Source organism: Meriones unguiculatus, chromosome 3, assembly GCF_030254825.1.
Source record: "Meriones unguiculatus strain TT.TT164.6M chromosome 3, Bangor_MerUng_6.1, whole genome shotgun sequence".
Classification (NCBI taxonomy): Eukaryota; Metazoa; Chordata; class Mammalia; order Rodentia; family Muridae; genus Meriones; species Meriones unguiculatus.
This window is the reverse complement of record NC_083351.1, coordinates 145,416,198-145,440,742: the sequence shown is the minus strand read 5'-3', so window position 1 is coordinate 145,440,742 and position 24,545 is coordinate 145,416,198. Positions and strand designations below refer to the sequence as shown.

At 38.3% G+C, this 24,545-nt stretch overlaps 1 protein-coding gene and 1 pseudogene across 3 annotated transcripts in view; both read left to right on the top strand.

Moving 5' to 3' along the window:
- LOC110541746 (cytochrome c oxidase subunit 7B2, mitochondrial) overlaps nt 1–24,545 on the top strand; it is an 85,454-nt gene that overhangs the window by 41,146 nt on the left and 19,763 nt on the right. The gene's annotated exons all lie outside the window — the stretch shown is intronic.
- On the top strand, nt 6,275–6,573 carry LOC110543925 (ubiquitin-like protein 5; annotated as a pseudogene).

Genomic DNA, 24,545 nt, shown 5'->3' with positions numbered 1-24,545 from the left:
TCAAATGAATAACATGCAGATCTAACTTAAAATTAGAAACCCTTTTCCAGATTCTGGCTATTACAAATAAAGTTGCTATGAACATAGTTGAGCAAATGTCCTTGTTGAATGATGGGGAATCTTTTGGGTATATGCTCAGGAGTGGATCTTGAGGTAGCACTATTTGTTTTTTTTTTTTTTTTTTTTTTGTTAACCTAGAACACAATGCTGAGCAATATTTACTCCCTCCTAAACCTCCAAACCCTCAGTTTCCTAACATTTAGATTTCCCACATTATACTTGCTTTTTGTGAAATCTTAGGTCTGGTTCATGCTCCAAGTCCTCCTAGCTCTCTCCTCCCACTCTGCTCTCCTTGTGCTCTCCTCCTCCAGCTCTTCCTCCTTTTCGCCCCTTCCTGTTCTCTAGCTCCTCCCCTCTTTCCTGTCCTCTGGCTCCTCCCATTGCACAACATTGTATCTAGTTGCTTTATTTGTGTCCTGTTTACACAAGAGTTGAGACAGGATGGTTATAGTGAGTATCACAATGCAATATCCAGATTGAAACCAGAGAGTTGGGGGTGGAGAAATCAGCAGTTGAATTAACAAGGGTAAGGCATATGCATTTTCAAAGAACATTATACCAACATTTCCCCCTTTAAGTCCAATAAAAGGCTCCTTTTCTTTCAATACAATAATAATTATGAAATTATGAAAACTGTTAGGTAAGATCTACACATGCAATGTCTAGTCCATGTTTAGCAAATGGAGAGGGTATCTTAGGAGAAAGTGTCTGATTATCCTATCTATCTCGACAAGTTTAAAGTTCTATACCTAAATTAACTTTTATCCTTATTGGTATTACCTATAAAAAAAGATTTCTTAACTTCTAAACAACTTAATCTTAAATGTGATACTGTAACTACTTGGTCTTCAACCCCATCAGAGACTTGAGAAGGAATAAAATTAGTTATGAGAGTAAATAGGAAGTGCATGTTAGCAGCTTCCAAAAAATAAAAAAATAAAAAAAAATTGACAGAGACAGTTTGCTGAACAGTTAGTCACCCATAAATCTCTATAACGTTGGAGCATCATCTTCAGCCTTCTGGCTCAGAATTTTTTTTTTTTTCAATGCTGTTTAGAATATTTTTTTTTTCAATGCTGTTTATTCAGGAACATTGAACAATCCTCGGACCCCGGGGAAAGCCAGCCCACAGCTTAAATAGCCTCTGGGTATTTTGACAGACATATACATGAAGCAGGAACTATTTAGGACTTGCTTACCCTGTCTTGGCAGAGTTCGGCAGTCGACTTGTCCTGCATTTTAGGCAGAATTTGTCTGTTGTGACGTGAGGGTATTTTCTTTACCCGAGTGGCTTGTTTGACATATTTGAAGCCATCTCCATATGGAGGTTCTTCAATGCTCATTATCTTCTTTCAGGTAGGCAGGGTGCTGCCAGGAAATGACTCGTCTCATTGTCAAAGAATCTTTAAAATAATAAGAACATTTTAAACTCCATATTCTGTAGGTCTCTGAAGTTTTTGAAGACTACCTATCTTTATGTAATCGCTTTGTATACAAAATCATATCTATCTGTTAAACCTATGATTTTTTTTGAGAAGCCCCAGATTGATTTCCAAAGTGGTTGTACAAGTTTGCATTCCTACCAGCAATGGAGGAGGGTTCCCCTTTCTCCACAACCTCTCCAGCATGTGTTGTCATTTGAGATTTTGATCTTAGCCATTCTGATTAGTGTAAGATGGAATCTGAGTTGTTTTGATTTGATTTGCATTCCCCTGATAACTAAAGATGTTGAGCATCTCTTTAAGTGTTTCTCTGCCATTCTATATTCCTCTGTTAAGAATTCTGTGCTTAGCACTGTACCCCATTTTTTAATTGGATTATTTGATTTGTTGGTGTCTAATTTCTTGAGTTTTTTTTTTAAATATATATATTCTGCATATTATCCCTTTATCAGATGTAGGGTTGGTGAGGATCTTTTCTGTGTATGTAGATTGTTGTTTTGTTCTGTTGACAGTTTCTTTTGCTTTACAGAAGCTTTTCAATTTCAGGTGGTCCTATTAATTGATTGTTGATCTTAGAGCCTGTGCTATTGGTGTTCTGTTCAGGAAGTTGTCTCCTGTGTCAGTGAGTTTAAGGCACTTCCCCACTTTTTTTTCTAATAGGTTTAGTGTGTCTGATTTTATTTTGAGGACCCTAGGGAAGAGGCTTAGTCCTCATTCAGAAGGGCAGAGAGGATAGCCATTTGAAGTAGGAGAAGACCAGGATCCTTTGAAAGACTACCCATGAGGGTATCAAAGCTGATACTAAGACTCATAGTCAAATTTTGGGCAGAGTGCAGGGAATATTATGGAAAAAGGTGGAGATAAAAACACCTGGAGGGAGGGAGGAGCAGCCCTGCTAGGCCACAGAGGAGGACTTTGCAGCCAGTCCTGAAGACACCTGATAAACCAGTATCAGATGGAAGGGGGAGGAGGTTCTCCCCTATCAGTGGACTTAGAAAGGGGCAGGGAAGAGATGAGGGTGGGAGGGTGGGAATGGGAGGGAGAGAGGGAACTGGATACAGCAGGGATACAAAGTTAACAAAGTGTAACTAATATTAAAAAAATAAAAATTAAAAGAAAAAAAAAGACCTGGAGGGGACTAGTGCACCACAAGGAGACCAACAGAGCCAAAACATCTGGCCTCAGGAGGTCCTGCAGAGACTGATGAATCAAGTAATGACCATGCATGGAGAGGAACTAAACCCCATGTTCAGATGTAGCTCATGGGTAACTCAGTCTCCATGTGGTTTCCTTAGTAAGGAGAGCAGGGGCTGTCTCTGGAATGGGCTCAGGGGCTGGCTCTTTGATCACCTCAGCCTGGCAAGATGTCCTAACAAGGCCTCAGAGAAATAGGATAAGACCTGATAGATTAGGGTTTGATAGTAGGGTAGGAGGATCTCCTCTAGTAGTGGACTAGGAGAGGAACATAGTGGGGGGGGGGGACCAAGAAGAGATGAGAGAGGGGTCTACAGCCAGGATACAAAGTGAATAAATTATAATAAATAATAAAAATTATTATAAAAATAAAAAAGTCTCCCATCCAAAAAGAGCCCAGGGTCAGATGGTTTCAGAGCAGAATTCTACCCGACCTTCCAAGACTTAATACCAATACTCTTTAAATTATTATACGAAATAGAAACAGAAGGAACAATACTAACCTCATTCTATGAGGCCACATCACCTTGATACCTAAACTGCAGAAAGACCAACAAAGAAAGCTTCAGGCCAATATCGCTTATGAATATTGATTCAAAACTATTCAATAACATACTTGCAAACTGAATCGAAGAACATATCAAGGATGCTTTCCACCACAACAAGTAGCCTTCATCCCAGGCATGCTGGGGTGGTTTAGTATACGAAAATCCATCAATGTAATCCACCATATAAACAAACTGAAAGAAATCAAAACAAACAACAATAAAAAATGTGATCATCTCCTTAGATACCCAAAAAAGCCTTTGATAAAATCCAATACCCATTCATGTTTAAAGTCTACAGATCCAGTGCAATTCCCATCAAAACACCAACACAATTCTTTATAGACTTTGAAAGAAAAATTCTCAATTTCATATGAACATTTTTTAAGTGCTTCTTGACCATTAGAGATTCCTCAGTTGAGAATTCCATTTTTAGTACCACATTTTTAAATTTTATTCATTTATTTATTACAGTTTATCACTTTGTATCCCAGCTGTAGCGCCCTTCCTCATTCCCTCCCAGTCTCACCCTCCATCCCTCATCTCCTCCCATGCCCCTCCCCACGTCTACTCATAGGGGAGGTCCTCCTCCCCTTTCCTCTGGTCCTTGTCTATCAAGTCTCATCAGACTGGCTGTATTGTCTTCCTTTGTGGCCTGGTAAGGCTGCTCCCCCATCAGGGGGAGGTGATCAAAGAGCCAGCCACTGAGTTCATGTCAAAGACAATCCCTGTTCCCATTACTAGGGAACTCACTTGGACACTGAGCTGCCTATGGCTTCCATCTGTGCTGCGGTTCTAGGTTATCTCCATGCAAGGACTTTGGTTGGAGTATGAGTCTCAGAAAAGACCTCTGTACCCAAATTTTTTGGATCTGTTGCTCTCCTTGTGAAGCTCCTTTCCCTTCCAGGTCTTTCTATCTCCTCCTTCTTTGATAAGATTCCCTGCACTCTGCCCAAAATTTGGCTATGAGTCTCAGCATCTGCTTTGATACTCTGCAGGGTAGAGTCTTTCAGAGGCCCTCTGTTGTAGGCTTCTGTCCTGTTCCCTGTTTTTTCCCTCTTCTGATGTACCACATATTTTAATTTTGGTATTTTTTTGTTGATGTATAGTTTCTTGAGTTCTTTTTATATTTTGAATAGTAGCCCTCTGATGAAAATGAAGTTGGTGAAGATCTTTTTCTCTTCTCTAAGCTGCTCATTTGTCCTTTTGATGGTTACCTTTGCCTTACAGAAGATTTTCAGATTTATGATGTCCTATTTAATAATTGCTGATTTTAGTGCATGAACTGTTGGTATTCTGTTCAGGACGTTGTCCTCTGTGCCAATTTGTTTAAGGTTATTCCCCTTATTTTTTCTATAAGATTTAATATATCAAGTTTTATGTTGAGGACTGTGACCCATGTGGCCTTCCTTGAGTTTTATGCAAGGTCATAGATATGGATATTTGGATTCCTGTACATGCAGACATCCAGTTAGACCAGCACCATTTGTTAATGATGTTTTCTCTTTTCCATTGTATAGTTTTGGCATCTTTATCAACAATCAAGTGTCCATAGATATGTGGGTTTACTTCTGGGTCTTCAATATGATTCCATAGATCAATCTGCCTGTTTTTATGCCAATACCATGAGTTTTTATAACTATTGCTCTGAAATTAGGAATGGTGATACCTCCAGGAGTTCTTTTATTGTACATGATTGTTTTAGCTATCCTGTAGTTTTTTTCTTTTTGTATTAAATTTTTATTTTTTAAATTAATTATGCTTTATTTACTTTGTATCCCAGATGTAGCCCCCTTCCTCATTCCCTCCCAATGTCTCCCTCCCTCCCTCATCTCCTCCCTGCCCCTCTCTAAATCAACTGATAAGGGACTTATCTCACCCTAGCTTATCAGGCCTCACCAGGACTGGCTGCAATGTCCTTCTCTGTGGCCTAGCTAGGCTGCTCCTCCCACGGGGGGGAGGTGGGGAGGTCAAAGAGCCAGCCACAGAGTTCATGCCAGAGACAGTCCCTGTTCCCGTTACTAAGGTACCCACTTGGATACTAATCTGCCATGGGCTATATCCAAGCAGGGGTTCTAGGTTATATCCATGCATGGTCCCTGGTTGGAGAATCAGTCTCAGACAAGGCCCTGTGCCCAGATATATTTGGATCTTGTGGAGCTCCTGTTCTCTCCAGGTCTTACTAACTCCCCCTTCTTTCATATGATTCCTTGCACTCTGCCCAATGTTTGGCCATGAGTCTCAGCATCTGCTTTGATACACTGCTATGTAGGGTCTTTCAGAGGCCCTCTCTGGTAGGCTCCTGTCCTGCTTCTCATTTTCTTTTACTTCCAATGTCCATCCCATTTGTCTTTCTAAGTAAGGATTAATCTTCTTACCCTGGATCCTCCTTCTTGTTTAACTTCTTTAGGTGTACAGATTTTAGTATGCTTATCCTATCTTATAGGCCTAGTATCCACTTATACGTGAGTATATACCGTGTGTGTCTTTCTGCTTCTGGAATATCTCATTCAGGATGATCTTTTCTAGGTCCCGCTGTTTGACTGCAAATTTCATGATTTCCTTGTGTTTAATTGCTGAGTAGTTTTCCATTGTATAAAATGTACCACAATTTCTGTATCATTTCCTCCATTGAGGGACATCTGGGTTGTTTCCAGGTTCTGGCTATTACCAATAAAACTGCTACAATCATGGCTGAACAAATGTCCTATGAAGTTGTGTGTTGTTCTTTCATGGTTTGTACAGAATTGTGTTGAAATTTTGGCAGGAACTGCACTGAATTTGTGGATTGCTTTTAGTTAAGATGGCCATTTGTACAATCTTAATACTCCCAATCCAAGAGTATGGGAGATCTTTCCATATTCTGACATCGTTTTCTATTTCTTTCTTCAAAGATTTGAAGTTCTTGTCATACAGGTCTTTTTCACTTGACAGGTTAGAATTACACCAAGAGCTTAAATCTGGCCAGGATTCAACATTCATGCTACAAGTTGTATTGTCAATAGGTTCTAGGATTTTACAGCTCCAGCCACAATGATTGAGGTAATTTGCAATGACCATTAGGAAATAAAGTCCACTTTTAACTGCAACACCCATGACACCATCAGGTATTTGAAGAACCTGATAGTGGCCCATCTGGAACCCGTTGGAATAAGATCATTCTTAAAAAGTGGTACACAGTTTTTAAGAACCACATGTCTCTTGGAGATTATGAAATCTATGAGGAGATGAACCTGAAGCTATTACCAATAGAGGGGAATTCTTCCACCTTGTCCTACCCTGCATTCCTCTCCCATGGCTCATTTAACACTGTTATAGATGCTCATGTTTAACAGTTCACATGAATAAAAACTTAGGTGCTGCTTTGCTCCTGTTACTAAAAAAAAAAAAAAAAATCACTATACCAAGATATTTTATATTTGTGTCTCTTGTGAAGGGTGTTGTTTCCCTAATTTCTTTTTAGCCTGTTTCAAATCCAAGTCAACCAATAGTAAGTGATTGCCATAAGCCAGGAATTCTGTAAAAGCTAGAAATAAAGTTATAGATAAGGCATATAATAAATGTTCTTATAAAACTGTGAATCTCCAAGTATAGATATGAAAGCATTAAATTTCATAATCTCTGAATGTATCAAGTTAGCACTATAAAACAATATTCTACAGTGATGCCAGGAAATTAAACATTACTTGTCCATTGTTTTTTAAATACAGAATGATACTTTGAGATGCTCTGAAGCAGAAAAAAAGTAGCCCTTACCCACTCATCCTATGATAACTGAACTGCCATTGCTCATTAATTCTAAGTATTGGAGTGGTTTTTGCTTTGTTAATTACATCCCATACTTCACTTCTCTTGAAATTGCTACTAAAAGGTAGAGCTGGTAAGAGCTGTTTGTGGAATAAGGAGAAAGGGGAACTCTGGAATCCGGGAGGCAAGCTACAGATTGATGCAACAGTGGTACCTGGAGGATTTAAAATCAGGTTTCCCATGTTATCCAGCAATTACTTTTCTGGCCATCTATTCAAGGGACTCCAAATCACCACCTTTCTAAAAATGTCTTCCCCTCTCCCATTCATTACAACATTGTTTGCCAATATCCAAGATAATGAAATAGATAATCTAAGTGCCTAAATGAAGGGCTAAAGAAATTACAGTGTCATGAATTTCTGAAAGCTTCCTTGTTGTATTGGAATAGTGTTTACCACATAGAAGGCTGTTTTCTGACAAGAGCCCTCCACTGAATTCCTAGGTGAAGATTTTGCCTCATTGGTTATTCTATTAGCTGCAATAATAGATGCTAAAAATACTTGCAGATACTTTAATGCTGATAGTGCTAATTCATATATCAAATTATTCAGTGGATCATCAGCTTATGTGATTAAATATTCAAAGCATAGCTATATTTAAAAATGTCTAGTGCTTCTGCATGTTTAATCTCATGCATTAACATTAAATGTTTATTTTTTAAGTTGCGAGTAACATGGAGAAACTAAGTAGGTCACTCAAATTGAATTTCATATACAGTCTTTATTTTTTTTGATCTATGAACATCTTAGTTGGGTGGTTGTAAAAATAATGAAACTGAAAATCTGCATAAATTTATGTATAATAGTATTACTGGGAGAAAATATTTACAATGTAAAAAATTAGAAAGAAAAACTGGTTTTTAAAATGCATATTATTACTGTATTTTGATAAAGGCAAATTAATAACTATAGTGAAATATTTGTATAGTATTTCTCCTTTTGGGAGAAATGTGAATAGAAATGGTGAAATGAAATGTTATTGTTTTAATCATATAACCTTTAAAAATAATGCTGACATTTTGAAGTAACTATTATAAAGTTTAATTTTAAAATTGCACATTCTATATCCCCACCCCCAATCCTAGTTACAGAGCAATCCCCTGTATTAGAATTAAGTGGTGATGGCAGTTAAGTAGCACAGTTATTGAATTATTTGTTTCAAATTTTATTATTTTTATGTTATGTGAACGTGGTGTGTATTTTGCCTGCCTGTGTGTCTATTGTTAAACTTGTGTGTCTGCTTCCTGCAGACAGAAGGCATTGGATTCCCCTGGAATTAGAGTTACAGATGATTGTGTGTAACTATGTAGATGCTGGGAATTAAATCTGGAAACTCTGGAAGAGCATCTAGAGCTCTTAACTTCTGAGCTATCTCTCTAGCTCTACATTTGCTGAATCCTTACTACATGTCAGTACAGAAAAAAAAATAAAAATACTTCTGTAGAACTCATATTTGGGGGCAAAATTCGATACATCATTTAATATTTTCTTTTTTTTTTTTTTTCTCAATGCAGTTTATTCAGAAACCTTGAACAATCATCTGACCCTGGGGAAAGCCAGCCCACAGCTTAAATAGCCTCTGGGTAGCCAACCCCAGCGTGCCACATGGGCAATGCAGATAGGTCCACATACATGGAAGCAAGCCAGATCCTCAGCCTTAGCCAAATGTGGAGTTGTTCCTGACAGAGAGCACTCACCATCGGGAAGGTGGAAGGCGGAAACCAGCTCCATCTTTAAGGCACAGCATTCCGCAGCTCTCTACAGTTCCCCCTTTTTGTTTTAGACGCATCAGGCAAGAGTAGAGGTCTGATCTCTGATATTAGAAATAAATTGGGACTTTGTACCAATGTTCATTTAGGTGTCATCCACCCAAAGAGCATCAGACCCGTCTGATACCTTTTTCTCAGAGGTGGGACCTGGGGCATCAACCCGCATGCAATCAGACTTGCTCTTCTCTGGGTTGAAAGCGGCTGACCCTGAGTGCAGTGCTTAGCCTCGCATCCTGAGCATAACATTTATCTATTGATGCTTGCTTTGTGACCAACTATGTGGTCTATTTTGGAGAAGGTTCCATGAGGTGCTGAGAAGAAGGTAAATTCTTTTGTGTTTGGGTGTAAGTTTCTGTAAATGTGTGTTAGGTCCATTTGATTCATGACATTTGTTAGAGACATTGTTTCTCTGTTTAATTTCTGTTTAGTTGACCTGTCCTTTGTTGAGAGTGGGGTGTTGAAGTCTCCCACTATTAGTGTGTGTGGATCTATGTGTGCTTTAAGTTTTATCAATGTTTCTTTCACAAATGTGGGTGCCCTTGTATTTGGGGCATAGATGTTCAGGATTGTGATGTCTTCTTGGTGGAATTTTCCCTTGATGAGTATGAAGTGTCCTTCCCCATCTGTTTTGATTAATTTTGGTTGAAAGACTGTTATCAGATATTAGAATGGCTACTCCTGCTTGCTTCTTGTGTCCATTTGCTTGAAAAGCCGTCTTCCATCTCTTTACCCTCAGGTAATGTCTATCTTTGTGACTTAGGTGTGTTTCTTGTATACAACAGATTGCTGGGTTTTGTTTACGCATCCATTCTGTTAGTCTGTGTCTTTTTATTGGAGAATTAAGTCCATTGATATTGAGAGAGATTAATGACCAGTGGCTGTTAGATCCTTTGAATTTGATGTTGGCTGTGGTCATACGGTTGTATGCTTGGTTGCTTTTTGTTTTACTATAGTGGGGTTATTTATTTTCTGTGTTTTCTTGAATGTAGCTAGCTTTCTTGGGTTGCATTTTCCCTTCCAGTGTCTTCTGTAATGCTGGATTTGTTTGTAGGTATTGTTGAAATTTGTTTTTGTCATTGAATATCTTGTTTTCTCTGTCTGTGAGGACTGAGAGTTTTACAGGGTATAGTAGCCTGGGCTGACCTCTGTGTTCTCTTAGGGTCTGCATGATATCAGTCCAGGCCCTTCTGGCTTTCATAGTCTCTGTTGAAAAGTCAGGGGTGATTCTAATGGGTTTGCCATTATATGTTACTTGGCCTTTTTCTCTTGCAGCTTTTAGTATTTTTTCTTTGTTCTGTATACTTACGGTTTTGATTATTATGTGGCGGGAGGATTTTCTTTTCTGGTCTAATTTATTGGGTGTTCTATAGGCCTCTTGTATTCTTATTGGTCTCTCCTTTAAGTTGGGGAAATTTTCTTCAATGATTTTGTTGAAAATATTTTCTGGGCCTTGGTGCAGGGAATCTTCTTTTTCCTCTATTCCTATTATTCTTAGGTTTTGTCTTTTTATGTTGTCTTGAATTTCTTGGACGGTCTATGTCAGGAATTTTTTAGATTTAACATTTTCTTTGACAGATACATCTATTTCTTCCATTGTATCTTCCACACCTGAGATTCTTTCTTCCATTTCTTGTATCCTATTGGTTATGCTAACCTCTGTAGTTCCTGCTTTCTTCCCTAAGTTCTTTCACAATTTCTTCCATTTGTGTTTTTTGTTTTTAATTTTTCCAATTCTATCTTCAGGTCTTGAGCTATTTTGTTGGTTTCCTTCCCCTGTCTGACTGTATTTTCATGTTTTTCCGTCAATTCCTTCAGCTGTTTGTTTGAACAATCCACTGTTTCTTTTATTTCATTCAGTGATTTAAGCATTTCCTCTCTAAAGGCCACAGACTGTTTGCCTGCAGCTTCCCGTATTTCTTCACGGATGGCCATAATCTCCTTGTCTTTAATTTCCTCCATTTCTTTACGGATAGCCATGATCTGTTTGTTTTTATCTTCCTCTAATTCTTTTTGTATTTTATTTGTTTCCTCTGTTATCTTCTTCATGAGCATAGATGTTAGGTCATCTCCTTGAATTTCATTTATGCTGGGGTGTCTAGGGCTATTTGCCCCTGGATAATTGGGTTCTGGAGATGCCATATTGCTCTGGCTTTTGTTGATTGGAATTCTACGCTGTCCTCTACCCATTGGGCTATCTTAGTTGTTTGAATTTAGTTTCTGGTTGTTCCTGGACTCTTGTAGTGGAGAGAATCCCTTTGGCAGGAAGATGGTTTTTCCTGAAGAAAGCCTTTCCAGCTTTTTGGGTATAGTCACTGGATGTCCGATGTTTTTCAGGAGTTGCTACAGCTCACCTCAGGCATAGAGACCTGGGTAGTAACTGTGGTCCTGATTAGTCGAGAGGGCTCGCCTCTCACTGGGAGAAGTCCTGGAGACAGCTGCCCTCCTTCTGGGTTTCTTGCTGTAAATTTAGTGATCAACTGCTGTAACCTGTGTGTCCCGTGGTTTGGTCGGTTTTGTTAGGGATAACTGGTCGCCCCTTGGAGCAGTATCTGGGGGGTTGATCTCAGGGTTCCCGGTCTTTTGTAGGTCTGAGGTTGGGGCTCTGTGCCCCAGAACCTAAGAGGTAATTTGTGGCAGGTGAGTACTGCTCTGGTGTCTTGGGGCACACAGTTCTGCCTGTAAGATGTATTTGGTACAATGCAGGCCTCTGGGCTGGTGGAGCATGCGCCCGCCTGCTAGTCTGCGGGAGCTGAGTTTCCGATCACTCTGTGCTCCCTGTTTGGGCCCAGATCTGTGATGGCTGGGCGTACTCACCTGTCTGCGATCTGCAGGCTGCTAGACTTTCCCTAGGTGACCCCAGCAGCACGGTTTCTTCCTTCTCTGTGGGGTCCTCTCTGGACAGGGGTTCCCAGTCCCTGTTGTACTGGGGTGCACAGCTTGTCTGTAAGCTGAGCTGAGTGCACAGATCTCTGCTCAGCAGGAGCTCAGTTGTGTTGGCGGATGGTACCCGCCGTCCTAGCGACCTTCCGGGGATAGACTGGGTGACCCGTGATCAGTCTGGCAACTTTGCTTCCCAGTGGGGTACCCTCGCGGCTGGGACTCCCAGCCTCAGGCACCCTTGTGCTCAAGGATCAGCCTGGGAAAGTGATTGAGACATGGACGACCCTTGCGGCTCCAGCCTGGACACACAAAGCCCGCGTTACCTGGGACTTCTTCCGGGTTCTGGCTGGGTAGCAGTGAGTGGACCCTCCCCTCACCTGGGAAACACAATCAATGTAGTTTCAGGGCCCAGAGTTCAGTCTCCTGGTCTCTGCAAGGCAAGTGCTGTCCTGCTTCTCAAACGCGGTGCTCTCCCGCCGCCGCCATCTTGGCTCCCCAATATTTCCTTTTCAAACTTATAAACTTCTGTGCCATGACCATCTGTTGGCATTGGGAAATTTCATATTTACCTGAAGTCACATGGCTATTTATGCTTTGTAATGTGTAACTCTAATATGGTACTCTGCTTTTCGGTTGTAAAATCACAAACATTTCTTAGAAAAGCTGATCTTCTCTGAGACTAGAGCGACTTTTGTTACCAGGATTCCTTTCTTTCTGAGAAGTCACTATCCTTAAACTGATAATTTTCTGTTTTTTGTTTTGTTTTGTTTTTTTCTTCCTACTGGATAGTTCCAAATTCAGTGAGCATACACATTGTATTATTTCTCTTTGCTGACTGATTCATACTTCTTCTCATTCATTCTCCTCATTTCCCATCCTCTTTCCTTCTTCCCCTTATCTTTTCCCTTCTCCTTCCCTCCTTTTCTTCCCTTCGTTCCTATCATTCCTTTTTTGAAACTGTTCAAACTTTGTTCTCTTTTATTTGAATGAAATAACCAGATGTAAAGGCTTGTGTATTACTATTACTAAGCCCAGAATGTATTTTTCATGCAGCTTAGCTAATCCTTGAAATTTGACAGTCTTATCTTTTCCTTGAAATTCTTTCTTTGTCTCCCAGCTGATTTTTCCTGTGGTTCACCATTAGCCTCTTTCGGTCCTTCTGGAAGGTTCTCATTTACTCATCATTCTAGTAATTGAATCAAAAAAAATTTTTTTCCTGTAATGACTTATATGAAGAACCCGTCTGGTTCTGGAATTTAAGTACAGCAAAGTAAATTGCATTATTTTGTATCACTCATCCCTTTATCCCTTGAGCAATGTTGCAAACTCTTTTCTTGTAGTGTGCCTAGCATTCCCAGTAGGAGAAATGCACTTTCCTTCTCTGTTCTTTGGTTTGAGCATATAATTACTAGACTTGGCCAATATAATATCAAGCACAAGTGTCTTTATTCCACTTCCTTCTGCTTTCACGTTTATCTTTTCTGCACAGAACAGTCAGTGTGGAATGTAGATTTTAATTGTCTGCTAGTCCTCCAGTCATTACTTTCCAGTGATTTCTGATTGTCATAGTGTGTTTCAGCAGTTGTAACAAGTTGTCCTTTTTAAAAGAAAGCTCTTTTTGCTCTGTCTTTACATAGGAGGACAAAGGTTCTTTAGGATTTCACCTGTAAGAGTACAGTCTCATTTGTGTGGTCCCTCTTGATATTTTCTCTTCCCAGAAGTATATTGGATGCTAAGGTTTCAGGGTAGCCTTTGAGAGGAGGGGCATACTCACTCAGTCTTTTTGCAGCACTTAGAAAACCTTCTCTACATTCTGCCTGCATGCTTTGTTCACTGTTCTTCCTACCACACTGGACTCTGTTGTTTATGGGATATACAGAGCCTGCTCTGCTTTAAGCATTTTTTAGTTGGTTGTTGTCTCTGGCTGAACCCTCTTCTCCAGACAGCATGTGGCTGACTTTGTTGTGCCCTGTTCATTTCTGCTCATGTTACCAATGAGGCTTTTCTTAAATACTGTATTCCAAACTATGTAGATGTCTTAGTATCCATATGCCCATTCTCCTTTGGCTTTCTTCATAGTTTTTACTACTTTGGTTATGTTATAGAAGTTATCTTGGCAATTGAAAGAATTAAAAATTTCGCTAAGGAATCTAAACAGAGTTCTCAATAGAAGATGTAAAAATTGTGAAGAAACACCTCAGTAATTCTTAGTAATTAGGGAAATGCAAATTAAAACAACTTTGAGATTTCATTTCACTCTGCTCAGAATGGCAAAGAATGAAAGAACAACAGATAACAAATGATGGTGAGGTTGTGAATGTTGCTGTTGTTGAGAATGGAAATTGGTACAGTTGCTCTAGAAATCAGTATTGCAGAATCCTCAAGAATCTAAAAATAAATCCAGTATATGACCCAGCTATATCACTTTGCCATATGCACAAAGGACTTGTCATCCTAATCCATAAATACTTTCTCAGTAATGTTCATAGGTAACATAGTTATAATAGCCAGAAAATGGAAATAACCTAAATGTTCTTCAGCAGGTGAATGCATAATGAAAATGTAGCACACATATACATATTCAGATATAAAGAAAAGTGTATATTGAAGGAGCCAACCCAGACATAGAGCTTTCTTTTCAAATATAATTAATTTGTGTATGTGTGCCCACACAAGCATGCACATGTGCATACATATGTATGCATGTATACCTAATGGAGTGTATGTATGTTCATGTGTCTGTATATGTTTATCTTTGTGTGTGTGTGTTATGTAATCCAAGACCACATTTTATATTTAAAAGGTTTTTAAACTGACCTCTCATAAATATATGAATCTAGTACAATTACTCTACCATGAAATGTAAGTTAAAAAGGTATGAATTTCCTTCCATGAACTCTTTGCCATTGTAAATAGCACATGAAAATTCCATTAATGGTAGATATTTGTAGAGAGGGAGTTTGCTGACTTCCTGGTGCCATAAACCTCTATTTGCTATTAAGCCACTTTCTCCTCATACTTTCTACAACCAATGATGCAGATAGTTCAGCTTGTCTGTAATGTTGACTGTTGGCTTTCTGCAGTGGTGCATAAGTTCCTTGAAATGAGGAAGTTGGTAATGTTCCCTGATTTATCTGCAAGTTACCAGAAAGATTCTACTACACTGTAAGTCTAGGTGAATGATCAGTTAACTGTTCTGTTATGTTTTCAGGAAGTTGTAAGTGTTGGCTTCTCACCTTTTGACAGGGTCTTAATATTTGTATTTGTTTTCTGGTATTAGGCTTCCTTGAAGATCTCAGGTCACAGAAATGCCATTAGCTCCCAGAGAAGGCTGTTTCCTTACAGCATACTTCTAATCCTTATAATCTTTTTATTTTTATTTTTTTTAGGGCACACATAAAGACTTAAATAAATTACTAAAAGATGGGGAAAATGATCAGATCTTGAACTTGGGCATGATTGGACCTCATTTAGTGTCCTTTAAGAAACCATAAATAGTGAAAGAATCTGACCATATCCTGCTACTGTGACATATTTTAATTTTACTTAAGAAGCAAAGAAAAACAAATTATTCAGAAGTTTCACATTATACATCTATACATTATACTGGTGTTGGTGCATTGCAGCATGGCCTCTTAGATACAATCATTTAAATGGCATATTTATCACCAGATTGTAAAAGATTATGCTAATTAAAGTAGTGCAAAGTATTCTTCAGGGAGATATAAAGGAATAAAAACCAGGCATGCTCTTTTCCACCGAGAAAGACATGGAGTCATCCTGAGGCATAATGGCACTCTGCATTTTCATTGGAAACTCGAATTGCAGAGACGATTCTGCTTGCAGTGTGTGACTGTTTTCTTCAAATACATGGTTTTTATAATGTACTAGAGGATTACATTTTACTTTTCTAGCTGAAATAATATTAAAGATTGTTGCTATAAAACCATCCTCACTTGCTATTTCTGTAAAAGTGTCCTCCTGTAGTTGGACCTGCAGTGTCTGCATCTGAGGTAGTTAGGTAATTTTAATTATTCCCTGACATTTACAGCAACAACAACAAATCTCATTTAAATTGCTATTGGAACACTTTCTTATACTTGGGCAGCCTTCTCTGGCCTCAGTGGAGAAGGATGTGCTGAGTACTGATGGGACATGAAGTGGCAGTGCTGATGGCACTTGGGATTGTGTGTAGCACCCTTCTCTGAGAAAAATGGATGGGGGTGGGGGGAGAAGACGGTAGGAGAGTGGAACTGCAATTGGAAAAGAAATAAATAAACTTAAAAAATTAAACTCAATCTCCAGTCTATAATTTGGTGTAAAGGTGTCTTCTTACAGATGTACTCTTAGATGTACTCTTAATGTCAAGCTAAGGAGGCAATAACAGTGATTATTTTGCTGCTCAACACTGAATTTAGAGAAGATGGTTTGATCATGTTGAGCTTACGCAGCCCTGAGGAGTCCTCGCATTGTAATGATCAGTACTGCATCCAGGTTTTTATCATTCTTACCTTTACTGAAATACAAGTAACATATATAAACTATTTGTACTTAAAATCTGTGTCTCAGTTTGGGGTTTTATTGCTGTGAAAAGGCACCATGATCACAGCAACTCTTACGAAGGAAAACATTTTATTGGTGCTGGCTTATAGTTTGAGAGATTTAGTCCATTATTGTCATGGCAAAAAGCATGGCAGAGTGCAGGCAGACATGGTCCTGGAGAAGGAGCTGAGAGTGCTACATCTTGATCCTCAGGCAACAGAGACTGAGTGTCACACTAGGCTTAGCTTGAGCATAGGAGACCTCACAGCCCTTCCCCACAGTGGCACACTTTCTCTGAAAAGCCACACCTCCTCCAACAAGGCCATTCCCTATAGGCCAAGCATTCAAACAAACACATGAATCTGTGGGGGCCAAACCTATCCAAACCGCCAGAGTGTATAAGAGAGAGAGAGAAATTATAAAATAATTACTGTTGTTAAGAAAGTTAGCACATTCACAGAAGCCTTCGCCATTCTCACTGGCATGTGATGGCAAAATTTAAGGTTTATAAGCATCAAGTTTTAATACTGTTACACTGTTCATTTCACTCTGGAACTTAGCCTTATGACTAACATTATGTGTTCTTAAACCAACGTCTTTTCACTTCCTCACACCCAGGCCCTGTAAACTACTGTTATACTCTATGCTTCTAAAACATAATTTTAGATAACATATAAAGGTGAGATATAAAATTCAGTAATATAGGTCCTGTGTTTATCTCTTTTTGTGTCTTTCTGTTTTGTGTTACAACATTAATAAATTTTATGACTGAAACATTTTGTTGTTTTGTTGGTGATGGTAGTAGTGGTGGTAGTAGCGTGTGTGTATATACTCTGTACTTCTTATACCTTATGTATTTATTTCACAGTAGGTAAGTACACTCAGGAGACATTGTAAAACAGTGTTACAGTTGGACTATACTGATTCATCTTGAAAATATTGACATTTTTATTTCATTTTGAAGAAAGAATGCGATTGCTGTTATTTTTTTTATATGATACTTCTGTTTTTAAAGATTTCAGAACCTCTCATAATGTTTTCTACACAAATGTATGTTTCTACCAATAGAATGCAAATGTGTCCTTTTCCTCTTGTCCTTTTGATAATAGCCATCCTAATGGGAATGTGGCTATATCTCACTGAGATTTTGAATTGCATTTCTCCTGATGATTATTGCTTTTGAGCATTTTCAAAATATACTTCTTGGATATTTTTTTGTGTGGATCTAAAGAATATATAAAGGATGTGCCTTATAAGCTAGGCTGTCAGTCTGTGGTACTGTTGGGAGGAGTTAGGATATTTCTAAGGAGATGTGTTCTGACAAAGAGGGTGAGTTTATTATGACATGAGTTAAAGGGGAGTTAAGGTACTCAAGGCCTTCCTCTTACTTTGTATTGTTTCCTGCACCTTAAGTGAACTGCTTTACTGCTCCACAGACTCCCCTTCATTAAGTTCCATCTCGCTGTAGGCCTCAAACAAATGGAGCCAGTTGGCCATCTGAAATAGTTTACTTAATAGCCAATAAGCCTTTCTGCCTTTGTAAACTTGATATTCTCAAGTGTTTTGTCACTGAGATGGAAAACTGATTAATAGAGCTGTATATTTGGTTTCTTTTTAAAAGAACTTTTGTTCAAGTGCCCCCCCACCTCTTTGTTTTTCAAAACAGACTCTTTGACCTCCCCACCGCCCCCAAAGGAGGGGCAGTCCTGCTAGGCCACAGAGGAGGAATTTGTAGCCAGTCCTGAAGACACCTGATAAAACAGGGTCAGATGAAAGGGGAGGAGGTCCTTCCCAATCATTGGACTTGGAAAGGGGCAGAGAGGAGATGAGGAAAGGAGGGAGGGTTTGGCAGGGAATGAGAGAGCGGGATACAGCTGGGTTACAGAGTTAATAATATGTAATTAATAATAAATTAAAAAAATCAGAAAAAAGAAACATGCAAAAAATTAAAAGCAAACTTCATGGCTGACTACAATTTTACATAAGATAATTAAAAATGCTGACTTAATACTAAATATATATATAAATATATATAAAATATATATATGGTTTCTGTAATAGCCATGGTGTCCTGGAACTCTGGAACTCTTTTTATAGATTAGTATGGCTTCAAATGCACAGAGATCTGTCTGCCTTTGCCTCTTTAGTGTCGTACCTGTGGCAGATACTTATATACACATTGTGTGTTTCTGTTTTCTTTTAGTTTTTGTTTGTGCATTTGAGGTATGACCAAAATATCACTGTCCAGGCTAAATCTAAATGTTTTATCTTATTAGTCCTATCCTTTTAGAACCTCTATAGCTTAAAGTTTCACATTTAAATCTTTGATACATTTTAAGTTGGCTTTGTACATCAATTAAGGAAAAGCTCAAATTTCATTTTTGTGTGTAAGATAACCAATTTTTCTGCAATGATTTATTGTAGATAATTTCTTGTTTTTCCACATTTTGTGCTTTGGGCATTTTATTTAAGACAAAATATGTCTGTGTAGCCCTGGTTTTCTAGGAAAGTAAATATGTCCTCAAATTCAGAAAGATCTTCCTGCCTCAAACTGAGTGTAAGGACTGAAGGTGCACACCAACATCCCTGCTTGTTTTTCTTTCTTTCTTTTCTTTTTTTGTTAAAAGGATGTATTGTCAATTGCGAGGTTTATATATGTGTTCTGTTTTTTTTGCTCTAATAGTCTGTAAGTGTTTTATGTCAGTACCTGTTTGTTTCAATTCTCCTTTTTAATTTTTTTATTGTATTAATTACAGTTTATTTACTTTGTATCTCCCCTGTAGCTCCATCCCTCCTCCCCTCCCAACCCTGCCTTCCCTCCCTCTTCTCCTATGGCCCTCCTTTAGTCCACTGATAGGGAGGTCCTCTTCCCCTTCTATCTGACCCTATCCTATCAGGTCTCATAAGGACTGGCTGCATTGTCTTCTTCTGTGGACTGGTAAGGCTGCTCCTCCCTGAGGGGGAGGTGATCAAAGAGCAGGCCAATCAGTTCATGTTTCAATTCTTAAATTTTTATGTTATACTTAGCATCAGGTGGAGTAGTGACTTCAAATTCATTTTTATTCAACATTTATGAGAAAGGAACTTCTTGAGTTTCATGTAAATCACATTACTACTTTCTGTTGCCATGAGACACAATTTGAATCTTTGCATTGGATCTATTTTTTTGCTTTAATTATACAAAATGTATTTTAACAATTTTTCAGAGCCTCCATGTAAACACAGATGTTTTCATACATGCCTGTGTTCATAGTTACTTTTCATTGATACTGCATAGATTATATTATACAGATCTTTTGCCTATTTGTTTAAGTGTATTCCTAAGTGTTTTTAAAACTTTGATATTATTATAAGTGATGGTTTTTTAAAATAGTTTTTCTTGGAAGTTCATTGTTACTGTGGGTAAAAACAACTGATTTTTCTTTATAGGTTGATTTTTATATCTTGCAGCTTTGCTGAATTTATTATTATTTATTATTTATTATTCTATTTTGGGATAGCGTATTGAATAAAAGCATGTCATCCTAAATCAAAATATTTATTGTTTCTTTCTGATGAGCATGTGTTTAATTCCCCGGTTGTGCCTAATTGTTCAGGCTATAGCTTTCAGTACTAATTTCAGTGTGTGATTGGAATTGGTAGTGTGCCTTTCTTCATCCTGATCTTCGGGAAACCATCACTGAGTAGTTCTCCACCGAGTTCCTCTTATGTGAACTTTATTTTGTTGATCAACAACATTCCTCCTATGCCTGTCTTCATCCAAAAGTTTATTGCAACAGGATGTTGATTTTGTCAAATGTTCTTTCTGCATTTAAGATTATCATAGGAATCTAATGTGTTAGTGTGATGTAATACATCTGTGATATTTATATCTGATATATATCAATTTGTGTATGTTCAGTCATATTTGCATTTAAGTAGTAGGATCCCTTGATCATGGTGTGTATACCTTTGAACATGCTGATGAACCTAGCTGATAGCCTTTTGATGAAGATATTTCCATCTATGCTCCTTGGGAATATTAGACTATATTTTTTTAATTTTGTTCTTTGACAACATCCTACATTTATGTAATGCATTCTAACTTCTGCTATTCCCTTCCAAATCTTGCTGGCCTCCCTTCTTCCTTAAAGATCTCTTTCTTATATTCATGACTTTTGTTTTGTGTTAAGCTTAGTAGAGTTTAATTAGGGCTTTCTATGTGACTTTGGATTTGAAACTGTCCATTAGCTTCATTCATTTAATCATATCCAGTTCATACTCACTGGCATAGTCTTCATAGTCTTCCTATAATACTATATAATTTTCACCAAGTTACAGTCCAGCTGGCCTTGACTATGTTTTACTAACTGTATTATTTATTCTCTAAGCAAACATGTATTGAATTCAAGAATTCCAATATGAGAGAAAGTCTTTATTCTTATTAAATTCTTCATTTAAAAGAAAAATAGGATAGATTTATTAATTAAACTCTAGTTTATGATGTGAAATAGCTAGGAACCCCTCTCATCTAGTTTTTCATAAGTCATTTGTTTCAGATTAAAATAAATAATACTTTATTGTATGCTTATGAAGAAAATAATTCAAGAAATGTCTTTATGCTGTAATCATTGATATTTCACAACTTTGACTAGAACTTCCTAGGTCTTGAACTCAGGATTGTACTATCTGTATGATCATTGCTGTCTCACTACATCATTAAAATTAAAAGTAGGTTACAAAGAGGGGATTGTGATAGAAATTAGTGAGTTACTTTAATAAGCACTGGAACTTCCATGTCTTTTATAATTCAGTCTACTCAACAACATCTGACCTGTTGTTGGAATTTCTGATTTCTCCTGGGCTCTCTTGATTTTAATCTGCAGTGCTTTCAAAGGTCTGAGAAGGGCATAGCAGAAAGCAATTCATCATGTTGGCCAGCTGAGATCTGTATTTCCCTAGAGCAAAGCAGTGAACCTTTGAGTTTCAGACAGCTTGGGGTATTGAGTCCAAACATTCACACTTCAGGCAAAAAATAGTAAAAGGAAGTAATAACCTGGAAAATGCGTTTTCAGCCTTAAGTCTACTTCCTCATCAAGAGAGACTACCATGACATACACAGCATCAGTTCATGCTATCCAGTTGTCCTGGGACCAGCAGAACACAGTAGGAATGATTGATCAATTAAAGCAATATAATCTGTATGAGGAAGCAAGAAGAGATTGAATTTAGTAAGGCCATTTCTAATGTACCCCAGGAAGCTGTGCCAGATCTCTAATGGATACTTTGGCTCCAAGAAAACAGCAGGGAACTATCTTGCACTGGAGATGCTACATTTCTGTGGACCTCTGCTATTGGTTTTGCTGACAAACAGGTAGTACAGAGAGAAAAAGGATTCTTTTTGAAGGAAGCCTGGCATAAGAATATTTTAAAGGGTTTTTCTACTTAAAAAATGCTCTGATCCAGGAAGAACTGAGGCACTGTAAGAGAGAACATTTACTTTACTGTGGACATAATTCATGTGCCTTCCAAGCTTTCTTGGGTTTCATTTGCAGAAAGCACAAGCCACTAAGCAGTTAAAATGCAATGTGGTTTTTAGATGAGAGAGAAAAGAGAGAGTGAGAGAGTGAGAGTGCAAATCCTCCCTGGAAACCCCATTGGAAGTCATAATTTCACTGAAACTTGCCTTTGTAAAGTCACTAATATGTCAGAGTTCTCCTTGGGCATCTGTACACATAGGTGGTCCTTTAAATAATTTTGCTTCTTTGGGGAATTCTAATTTCCTTAAATTTACTTTCTTATTCATTATTCTTTCATTGGCTGCAACCATTTGACCATTAAACTATCCTTTGTTCTTTTTTGGTTTAATTACAGTTTTTGAAATTTTTATTTTTTATTTTTAAAGAATCTTTAAAATTGTTCAAAAGAGACCATGTCTACCTTGGACTACTAGCTTTCTCTTCTGTACCTCTCATTAGAACATCAGAAAACAGTTGTCTGAAATAGATTTATTTAATTGCCATGGATGAAAATCCTGGTTAAATAAATATTACCCCACTTTCAACATAGCAGTTTTACTGGAAATGTTTATAGACTAAATGATTTTAGTAAAGCCTTTTGTTTACGAGTGAAATAGAAATTCCGTTTGAGGTCTGAAAGTTTTGCACTACTGGCTTCTGCTGAAATTTCCTGACTTATTTGGTATCAGCTCCTCTCCATCTCATGGTCATCTAGTCATACTGATCTGTTCCTTAAGTGTCTACCTTAGGACCATTAAAGTTGAGTCTTTTGCTTAGCACTTGTACAATTGTATTGCAGTTGACGCTATGGCTGTGCTTACCTGTCTAGTCTCTGTGCACCTCTATGAGTTCTGCTTAGTTGATCTAATGGGCTGTGATCCCCTTGTCCCCTCTGGCTTCTATAGTTCCCTCAGCTCCAAGGGGGAGGACCCAGTGGAGGTCTCCAATTTAGGCTCTCTCTCTCTCTGCCTAATGTTTGGCTGTGGGTCTTTGCACTACACCCTTTAGCTGCTGGAAGAAGCCTCTCAAGTGATACTTGGGCTAAGCATTTGATAACTAGATTTATTCACCAGTGTGGCAAACTATTTACATGAAAATGTGTGTACTATCAAGCATAGTGTAACTGGGAGTTGCCTGTGTTATGGTACAATTTTACTTTTGCTTTCTGAAGATAAATATGCTGCCAGTAGTTGAAGAGAACAGAGAGTCGAGACTGGTAGGATGAGTAAGGAGAGTAAATGGAGGTAACTTGGTCTGTCATAGTAACAGATAAAGGCATTTGAACAGATCTGAGTTTTTGTAAAGATGAAGAATTAAAAGAATCTAATGGTATGGTTGATAATGTGAAAGAAATGAGATGTCAAGAATAGTTTTGAACTTAAATTAAATGGACGATAATATTAGTGCAATAAGGAAACATCTATGAGGATCAGTTTTAGAACAGCATTACTGTATAGGTCTGTTGATTTACTGATACGCTTGAGTTTGTTAGGATGATTTCCTTCCTTCTTTCTTTTCTCTCTTCTCTTCTCTTCTCTTCTCTTCTCTTCTCTTCTCTTCTCTTCTCTTCTCTTCTCTTCTCTCTTCATTTTTTCCTTTCCTTTTTCTTTTCCTTTTTTTCCTTTCCTTTACCTTTCCCCTTTTTTCCTTTTCCCTTTCCTTTCCTTTTTCCTTTTCTTTCCTTTTTTCTTTCCTTTCCTTTTCTTTTTCCTTTCCTTTCTTCCTTGAAAGATATGCTTGGAAACAACCTAGATGTCGATTGAAGAATAGATATAGAAATTGTGGTACATTTACACCATGGAATACTACCCAGCTATAATCAAGAGAGCGGACCCTGACTAAAACGCTCAATCCCCATCCCGAAAGGCAAAGAGGATAGACATCAGAAGAAGAAGAAAACAGGAAACAACCTCGGAACCTGCCACAGAGGGCCTCTGAAAAGCTCTGCCCTACAGACTATCAAAGAAACACTGAGACTTAAGGCCAACTGATGGGCAAAGTGCATGGAATCTTAAGTAAGAGATGGGAAACAATAAGATCTGGAGAGGACAGAAACCCCACAAGGAGAGCAACAGAACCAGAAAATTTGAACACAGGGGTCTCCCCAGGGACTCATATTCCAACCAAGGAACATGCATGGAGATAACCTAGAACCCCTGCACAGATGTAGTCCATGACAGCGTAATATCCAAGTGGGTTCCATAGTAATGGGAAAAGGGACTGCCTCTGACATAATCTGATAGGTCTGTTCTTTGATCACCTCCCCCTGAGGAGAGAGCAGCCCTACCAGGCCACAGAAGATGACAATGCAGCCATTCCTGATGGGATCTGATAGACTAAGATCAGAAGGAAGGAGAGGAGGACCACCCCGATCAGTGGACTTGGGAGGGGCAAGCGAGAAGAAAGGGGAGGGAGGGTGAGGCTGGGAGGGGAGGAGGGAAGGGCTTATGGGGGGATACAAAGTGAATAAACTGTAATTAATAAAAAATAAAAAAAACAAGGAAACCATGAATTTTGCAGGTAAATGGATGGAACCAGTAAAGATCATTCTGAGTAAGGTAACCCAGAAAGAGAAAGATACTAATGCTATATACTCACTTATAAGCAGATATTAGCCATATAATATAGGATAAAGTTACTAAAATCTACAGACCTAAAGAAGCTGAACAACAAAGAGGACTGTAGGGAAGATGGCAAACAGGATAGACACCGGAAACAGTAGAAGAGAGGGAACAGGACTTGAACCTACCACAGATGTCCTCTAAAAGACTCCAGCCGGCAGGGGACCAAAGCAGATGCTGAGATTCAT